At 39.2% G+C, this 9,480-nt stretch overlaps 1 long non-coding RNA gene across 1 annotated transcript; it reads left to right on the top strand.

Moving 5' to 3' along the window:
- Window positions 1-2,315: 2,315 nt before the first annotated feature.
- Window positions 2,316-8,808, top strand: LOC148050760 (uncharacterized). The gene is made up of 3 exons (XR_015700281.1): window positions 2,316-2,452; window positions 4,672-4,910; window positions 8,560-8,808. It is a non-coding gene; the product is annotated as an uncharacterized LOC148050760 (long non-coding RNA).
- The last annotated feature ends 672 nt before the right edge of the window (window positions 8,809-9,480 follow it).

Here is a 9,480-nt window from a genome sequence, read left to right as displayed (position 1 = left end):
TCATGGGACCCAGTGTAAAGCCTGAAGTAATGTTGCAAAAAGATGTCAAAATATTTCATGTGAGAAAAAACGTTCTGATTTTTCATTCTTTTTGAGATGACAGTATTTTGACTTTTTGGAAGAAAAGATTTAAAATATTTGCTCTTCGAATGAAAGGAGTAACCCCTATAGGGATTTTAGGTGTGTAAGTGTACGTTGCTTCCCTAGGTAAATTGTCCTGCCGGCTGCCTATCTGTAATATACCCCTTTGAATTTGAATTTGTCTTGCATTAGCTTCTAGCCATTGCACGAAATTATACTTTTTCCTACCCTCTATACCAACCATAAATATGTACAGCAGTCTCTGCAAATTTTACAAGAGGAGTTTGCAAAGTCAGCCAGGCTACTGGTTATTATATCAGTGTTTCAAATCTTAAAGCATTCACAAGTAGCTTTTGATATCAGAGACAAAGGTAATGGCTATTAGCAGTTACTGTGAAGCTTGCCTTCATATCATGGACTCCAAGTACAATCTTGTTACCAACTCATGTGTAACTAAAATAAAACAAATAAGCTTCAACATCTCCAAATAAAAAACTTAACTCTGATATTCTGGTGTCCTTGTGCGTTAGGACTAGAATTGGCAATGCCTCTCTAACACAGGGCTGGATTTTTTGGTTGACTAACAGCCAGTCGCTGTTCTTGACTAAGGTTGCACTCTAATCTTGGATGCTATATGAATTTAAAGAGAGCTAATGAAGATTTGTGGAAAATGGCTTGGCTTTTTTCCATTACTGCTAATAGGATTAGAGAGGTGATGAATTGCCCACTGGACATTTTGATACCTCTGAATAAAGAAGACAACCTGCAAGCAATACTTGCAACCCAGCCATTGCTATTTATGGTGCAACATGGTTTGGATGGCAATGCTGTTTCTTTTTCACCACCCGTAATATCCACCACCATTTTTACAGACTGATCCGTACAGGTTAGTCATCCTTCCTATATCCAACAGTTGCTTTGCAGTATGTCAGAAGCTGCAGGAGGCAGGGAATTGGGATCGATGTCCACTTTTCATAGAAACGAAAAAAAAATGACAGCAAGAAGGAGAGGTGTCACAGATTTCTTAGCCTAGAAATTGCAAGCTTGTTGAGCTGATCAGCTTACAGTTTGGTGAGTCAGCCCCTGATGCTTGTCCAAGTGCTTGCTCTCAGGTTGAGGAACATGTAAGCTAATGTGAGTTAGCGCAGTCTGTGATGAGACGATTAAGTTGCATTATTTTATTGTCTGTGTTTAACAGCACGTACTAGCTTGCCCTGGCTTATCCATTGTGTAACACTTAACTGATTTGCTGAATAATGCGGCTGCGTGTCCAAACTTTTAAAAGTTCCTCATGAAAACAGCATTTCATGAGATTTGAATAATTTTCCTTCTTATGTTTTGTTCACTGACAATAAATGTGATGAGGAGGAGGAGATTATGTGATGAGAAGGAGGAGATTGTGCCTTTTGCCTGTCTATGAGAAAGAGGTAAATTAAGATAGGTATAGTTGGTCAAGACCTTTTGCATTACACCTTTCTTGGTTCAAATAACAAAATCTAGCATATTAAAAACCTGACATTTATGAAAAATACTGTCTTGAAGGTTTTTGACTCAAAAACACTTTGGAAAATATTTGAAAATTATCAAGACATTCCATTAGAAAACTTTTTAAAGACATTACAAAGCATGAATTTGGTTTTAATTTTAAGCTAACTAGCTAATGCTCTTTAGAGGGAGAAATACTCAAATCAAATGGAAGATTTTGAAGTTGTTACAATAAACATAGGTTATTTCATATTTGACTTCACATCAGTGTGAGACTGGGAAATTTCCTTCCATTTATTCCCTAATTTTAAAAAGTGATGTGAATGTAGTGATACTGAAATAAGTCAGAGCATTACTTCTGTACCAGAGAGTGTAATTTTCAATGCAAGTGCTGAGATTTTTTTTTATTTGTTTGTTTGTTTTCCCAGGGGGAAAAAAACCAAGACAAACCAAAACCCAAACCTTGATATTTGCTAATCTTGCCTTTTCTGAAAATGTTGACAACAAAAATAATTTAGAAATAGTGTCATCTCTGTTTCTTTGTTAGCGTGATTAATGTGATTAATGATTGTTCTTGCCTATGGATCCCCTGCCTAGGTTGCAGTTCCCGGGATATTTCACCATCTCTCCTTTTCTTTAGCCAATGCTGTGCATCGCAAGAGCCTCTATACTACAAAAGACAGGGAAATCTTTTCGCAGAGGAAGGGTAGCATGGAGTGACAGTGGTCTCTTTTCTTTGGCCAAAAAATTAGACTTTAAGTTTTTAAGCACTAATTCTTTAACTTAAAAGTTGTTTCCCCCTCCACAGGTAGCACAAACATCTCACAAAAGTGAAGAAAAGCGTGCCACCAAGAAATGTCATCAACAGCCACCACCACGACCACAGGTAAATACCTGATGGGCTTTGGTTTTCTTTCTACCTACCCATGACTGTTCCTCAGGCTTCTCTGGACTTTATTTCCTTATTTTCTTACTCTGATGTATCGGAATTAAGAGAGGACATCTGAAAACATTGTCATGTAGATTATCAGTTGGTTTTGGTGTTTAAATCACTGGCTAGCACATATCACTCACAGTCCTTGTCCAACTAACATGTGGTATACATTTAGACATATAGAAATAAATCAGTCCAGGTTCATCACAAGCTTTCAACCTTAACCATGTGGAGGTACTCTATGAAGACCCATAGAGGGAAATTCCAGAAGAGTTAACACTTAACTGCCTTACTTACACTACCTTAACACCAGGTAGTGTGTCATGATGTAAATTGATCCTTTTGGTAAGGATAGGACCCAAAAATGTGAGCAGCAACTCACTTAGTTTAACAGAGTAATTTAAAGAGATATATAGCCCCTTTTCACTACAATATAGTACCAGAACAGGAAAGCAGCAGAAATGACGTATACACCATTGATTTTTATCCCTTTCAGAGCAGTCTTTCATAGTATTTTTAATGAAACATTAAGTGATTGTAATGTAAACTGTGACAGAATGGCATAGTTTTATACTTTGTGAACTGGATGCTAATATCCATGTCAGTATTTGCATGAAAAATGGTGTACTAAGCCAAAATATCAAGGTTTTTAAAACTCATAATCAGTCTTCTGCTGATACCATCTGTCAGCTTAATCTTCACATCCCAGAATTCAAGGAAGAGGGTGCCTTCAGGGAAAGGAAAAGGAAAGAATTGCTGTTATGAAAGTACAGTAAATTGAGTTTAGACCATGGACTTGAAATCCCATTTGATTAGATAGGACTTATTCGTTATTAATTGTCAAAGTTGGAAAATAATTAATAATTACTGTCAGGGCACTGTCACTCATGCTCTCCGAAGATGCTGTAAGGCTCCCTGGAGGAGGCGATGGAAAGCAGCACACACGCACAGCCCGCACAGCAAGCCGCCTGCAGAGAGGTTGCGGAGGCTGCCTCCGAGAGTGCCTGGCTCAGCTGCAATTCCCTCACGAGCAGTGGAAGTCTGTGTATCCTCTGCACTGCAATGGAGGGCGAGCGAAGGAGTCTGAATTGCATATGCAGTGTGCTTGATTCTTCTTGAGCTTGTCATTTTTTACAGTGACCCTGCATATGCATACTCTGCATATAGCTATTGCTTGGGACAAGCAACCTGGTACTTGTCATCCCTAGGATACACACCCTTCTCCAGTGTACCATGAGATACCCACTAAGAAAGCCAGATCCTCAGACAATAAGGGAGGAGTGGAGCTGGAGAGCACATCACCTGCTGCAGTTTATTCTGAAATTAGAACATATGTGCAAAGCAAGCACATTTCTTCTCCAAGATTATCTCAAATCTCTGCAATACTGCAGGGGCTACAGGCCAACTCTTTCTTAACAAAAGTAAGAGGGTGCATTTTCAAATATCTCCAGCTGTTAGCAAATCCTTTGACATACAGCTACGTTACCAGATTGCCCTAAAGAAATTCAAAAGCTATTTTTCTCTCAAAACGTCGCTATCATTCAAATTTCAAAGACAAATAAATGCATCAGCTCTTTAATATTTGTGTCTGTACAGCAGCTGTGCCTCCACGGCTTCCACCGAGGTGCCTGGCCTCTGCAAACACGTAGCTGGAGGTAATGCCTGCCCATGGGACAGCACAGGCGAGACCTGGCTCGTCTCCATTGCCAGGGATTGTATTGCAATAAGAGTGAATCTACAGAGCAAAGCCGTTGGTGCCGAGGTCTGTCCCCTGCATGTTTGGGGCTTACTCTGCCTTAGTTCTGGTCTGATCATGTAGACCCCTTCGTGAGCGGGGTGTGTTGTGTGATCTCAGCGCGCATCCTCTGGTTCAGGCTCGTACAAAAGGAATCTGCTCCACACGTTTACGGAGAATTTTGCAAGCAAGCCCATGCTCAGTAAGTGGGGAAACTAGTAAGAATTGCTTCAAAGGTGCCCATCTAATCCAATGAAATTAATATATTTTATTTAATTTTTTTTTCCTCTACTTTAAACCAGTATGAGCTCTGAAAAAAAAAATACAGGTCATTTTTAAGTGATTTTTTTTTTTTAACAAACAAAGAAGTCAAAGTGATTTAATGTTGAAATGTTTCAATTTTTTCTTCCCTTTTTTTTTTTTTTTTCCTCCCCAGGGAATACTTGCAGCTTTTCACACTGCTTTGAATAGCTGGTCAGAGGAAAAGGAGGAAGAAAAACTTGATCTACCGATAGCTACTCTACTGCCCTGCTGACTATCTGCTGCTGATGCCTTGCTCACTTGCAAATATGTGCCACAAACAATTATGAAAAAAACCAAAGCAGCATGTAAGAAGTGTGTAGCCCTTGGCATGTGTGTAGAAGGTGGCATTTGCAGGAGCGTCCAAGTGAGGAGGTAAGGAAGGAGTCTTTGCTTCAGGCTTTCCAGCTGGGGCAGGTGGTACAGTGGGAGAAGCATAATTCAAAGAAGACAAGGGGAAGGACAAATGTAATTTTCATATGGAAAAGTCTTATTTTGGCAAAGAAAATCAAAATTGTTCCAACAAAATTTTCTTCCAGTATCTGGAATAAATGAGCAGCTGCCAATGCCCATGACCCTTTCCAGCTCCTAACAAGGCAGACAGGATCAGACTGTATCACAACTCCAGCATCAGACAACTGAGCTTCTTTCATTCATTTTATTTTCATATTGTCCAAACTTAAAATTAAGCATGTGGTTAACAGAACAGGTATAAGGAGAAATACTGTTAGGTTCTAACTTGCAAAGCTGTTCCGCTTAAAGTGTGGGGTTTTTTTTTTGTCCCAAGAACTAGATTATATAGATATAAAATCTTTACGCAGAACAGCTTGCAAATTTGAAGTTTCATAAGGTTTTTGTATGTATATGCATACATATATATACATATAAATGTCATTGTACTTCTTTTATTCAACTGCCTCCCCATTTCTCATCTTAATTTTCTGAATTATTTGTCCTATGTTTGCTTATCTATAATCCCAGAATGACTCTAAGTGATCCTTCTGAGCAAGTTTCCTAGAATTAGAGTCCTCATATTGGTGTTCTGGTAATTTAATGGCAGAAGACTGACTTTCAGAATATTAAAAGAATTGGGATCCCTATTTTGCTTTTCTTTTCTCTTTCTTCCTCCCCACCCTTTCACTCAATAAGTAATTATCAGATTAAAAGAGGGAAGGGAGTATTTAATGTATTGCCTTGTAAGTAGTTTTAAAGCTCAAGTAGTTTTAAAGCTCAAGTAGTTTATCCTACTTCCATTTATTAATACAAGACAGAGTCTAAAGTACACACAGACACAACACTTATATTCATTTGGCAGTGACAGGTTAACCAGGCTTTCTAAACAAAGAATATTAAACACTGTTCAATCAGTGTCATCCTCCAGTTCTTTGTTTGGTCCATTATCTGGAATCTGAATGAGGAATTAAACTTCCACATCAGATAATAGTCAGTCATTCTGATGCGAAGAATTTCCATAATTTATCCTCCAAGGTGAAATTCCACCCTTTGCAGAGGACCAGCCGGAGGCAGATGAACCACTTCAGTCTGACATGAGTCTATTGAAGCCTTAAACAACACGTAAGGCCCTGTGCTGCTCCTTGCAAAGAGATGTTTTTTACTTCAAGACATCGTATCACCTCCCTTCCGGAGAAGTTAATTGTGGTTATGCCAAAGGCCAAATTAATTTCATCATCAGCTTACAAATCAAAGTTGGGTCAATAAGGACTATCATACTACTTCAAATAATAAAATCCCTTATAAGGTGAGGAATTATTTGCCCTCCCCCTGAAGTATTTCTCTTGGGAAATGAAACGGAGAAGGGCAGAGAATGGCAACTCCATCTATTTCATACATTCTCAGTGTCCTTTCAAATACATAAGCTTTAAAGCCAGAGTTTCTTGGCTTTCCATGTTGTTTAAAAGGTGATTTGAAACTTTTTTTTGTGAACATGCTGCTCTTAGTTTTGTGTGTCACTGACATATTTCTCTAGAAGACATCCTAGCCTGAACTTTAACTCAGGACCTGGCAAGTAATTTAGCACTTATTTATTGAAACATGTGCCTTAAAACCATCAGACAGTTCCAGCACAAACATCTGTCTTTTCAAAAGGTAACACCCTGTCAAAATGCCCCGGAGCAGAATCTCTTCCTTTGGTTTGAAGTAGAAGCAGTAGCAGCTATAGTAGTTAGACAGCAAGTATTTTTGGAAAGATGACAGCTGGGTTGTCAGACATTAATGCTGAATTACACAATGCTTGTATGTTACAGCAGAAATGTAATACGCAATTATTCTTACATTATCATACATAGGGCTGCCAAACTACTGTCTGAGAGGTAAGATAAAGGACTTGGGGTCTGTACCAGTTCTACTGATGTTAGGGGGTTTCCATCAAATGTAACTCACATTAGGTCTATTTTCACTCTTGTCATGTAAGGAAGTATCAGCTTAAACATCTGTCATGGAAAAAAGATACCAACGAGTAACATCTCCAAGGCAGAATTATCCCCAGCATGAGAAAAGCAGGCAAGCTAGTTATCGTAACTGCCGCTGATGAGAATTTAGCTTCTTCATCAGCAGATTTAGCATACAGAGTAAAATCATATTTACTTAATCTTCAGTGCTGGAAGTCTCCAACAAATTTCTTTGTATTTCACGTATGTCATTTTTACACAGCACCATTAAAAATATCACTGCAGTCTTCAAAGAAAGTAAGGAGTCTCTGGGTAGTATTTATTTAGATCTGTTCTCATCTTGAAAGAGGAAATAAAAGAACTCAAGTCAGGGAGAAGGATGAGCAAATATACTGAATAGCTGCTTTGTCAAGAAAAAAACCAAGCAAGCCTAGACCTGGAAAAGAGGTTGATGCAACACAGGTCTGTGCAATCATAAATGAAGACGTTAATAGAGAAAATTGTTCATTGTTTCTCAAAATAGAACGAGGGGACAACAAATAGACTGATTAGGTAACAGGTTCAAAACAATCAGGAGATAATTTTCCAACATCTAGTTAAACTGTTAGTTTAGTTAAACTAGTTAGTTAAACATCTAGTTGAATCCATGGCTGTGAGCCAGAAATATATTTGAGGTAAAAAAGCCAGCAGCCAAACTGATGGAAGAAAAAACTTCCATCGAGGACTTTAGAAGATATAATCACTGCCTCAGTCACAAAGTCTTAGTCTTATTTTTTTCCCTAGGTATACCCTACCGGTCACTACTAGAGAGTGGCTAATGGCTTAGACCAGACCTGACATGGCTCTTCTCATGCTCTACATTACAAGGCCAAAAATTCAACTCACTTCAATTGTCAGGAACCCACTGAAGTCAGCTAAGCTATGCAGATTTATTCTGAGGACCTCTCTGTATATTTTTAACAAACTATCATAGAAAAGGAAGGACCTTAGGAAAAGAAAAATATAAAACGAAAAGAAAAAAAAAGCTCTTCAAAAGTCTTTTCATTACCTTAAGGTATCAACTATTAGAAATTCTATTTGAAATACTTGTGTGGTTTTCCAAGGAGCAATATTCAGCAACTGCTCTGTTTTGCCTCCTGGTAAGGCTTAGATAAGAAGGGCAGTTCTCCAGACGTGACTCTGCTAAACCAAGGCAGGGGGTTAGTTTCAGTCAGACTCCTTATCTGAAATAATGTTTTTTAAATCCTCATCTCACACCTCTGGTTTCTTAGATTTCAGCTCAGATTAAGCAGTAACTCAGCTGGACAGGACGTAAAGATAGTTACTTAGGTTGAATCCAACACAACGAAATAAATTCACAGTCAAGTCATGTGAAGAAAGATCGGCCTGTTTCCCCTTCCGTTTGGGAATGGTACAACGTGAAGCTGCCCACTTGTTTCTTGCAAGAACGAAGGCCTTTGAGCACAATAACAACTAAGCAGAAACATTACTCAGACTATCAACTGAACCAAAGGTTGCTCAGGCCATGTGAAGCCAGTCTCATGTGGCATTAACATGTAAATATTAGGTAAATACGTCACTAGAAGTCCCTAAGTATTGTTTCTGATGTTAAACAGGATCTGCTTCCCCTGTTTCATTACGGAAAGACCAAAAGCTGTGAGATTCTGCTCCACATCTGCTTTTCCAAGCTGAGAGCGAGCTCCGTGGCACAGGCGGCTGTCCAGCTGTGGGCTTCAGATCACAGATTCCTGCGCCCTCTGCGCCAGCACACCTCATCTCCCGCTGGGCTCTGCTTCACCCTTCCTCTGGCCGACCGGCTGTTGGGCTGCTGAGGTTAGGTGCCTAACAACAGTCAGGGATACCAAACGCTGCACTGCATGAGTGTACCTGTAATGAATCCCTATTGTACTTCCATCAGCTGCACAAAGTACATGGACTAAATACTACTTGCCACACAGATGAATGTTTTCTGGGGTGTGTATTTATTGGTAAGAAAAATTGACTAGCAGGGTACCTGAATTTTATTCATAGCATCTATTCATAACGCGCAGACCTGTTCTACAATTGTAGTCACTATTAAAAAAGTCAACAAAAGACCACAGTATTATCTGCGCTTCTCTAGCAATTTCCTCTCTCACGTTAGACATGCCTTACCTTCCCTTTGTTGTCCAAGGAAGTATTATTTGTATAATGTTCCAGTGTGCTTTAAATAGCTTTCCAATTCCTTTCTCAGATGCATTAAGAATAAAATCACCTTTTATTAAACAAACGCTATTCCTTTGTTGCCTCAGATTATCACTTTCAGATGTGCTGGGGGAAAAAAAGTCCCCTTCTCCCTAACTCCTGCAAAGCCCTCCAGGGAGCCCCTGTCACCTTCGGTCTTTCTGTAGCTTCCCGGTTCTCGGGGTGTCTTCTGTAGAACAGCAGTTCTATCTATTTTATTTGCTCCCTCTCTTACACGTGTGCAATTTAAGCAAAGTAATTGAAACTATGGCATCTCACCTTGCAGTATCTGTGTAGTTTGAACAGACAAGTAT

Source organism: Nipponia nippon, unplaced genomic scaffold (genome assembly GCF_047370975.1).
Source record: "Nipponia nippon isolate SJK-2023a ecotype South Korea unplaced genomic scaffold, ASM4737097v1 scaffold_7, whole genome shotgun sequence".
NCBI lineage: Eukaryota > Metazoa > Chordata > Aves > Pelecaniformes > Threskiornithidae > Nipponia > Nipponia nippon.
The sequence above is the reverse complement of the archived record's forward strand: the minus strand, read 5'-3'. Positions and strand labels throughout refer to the sequence as shown.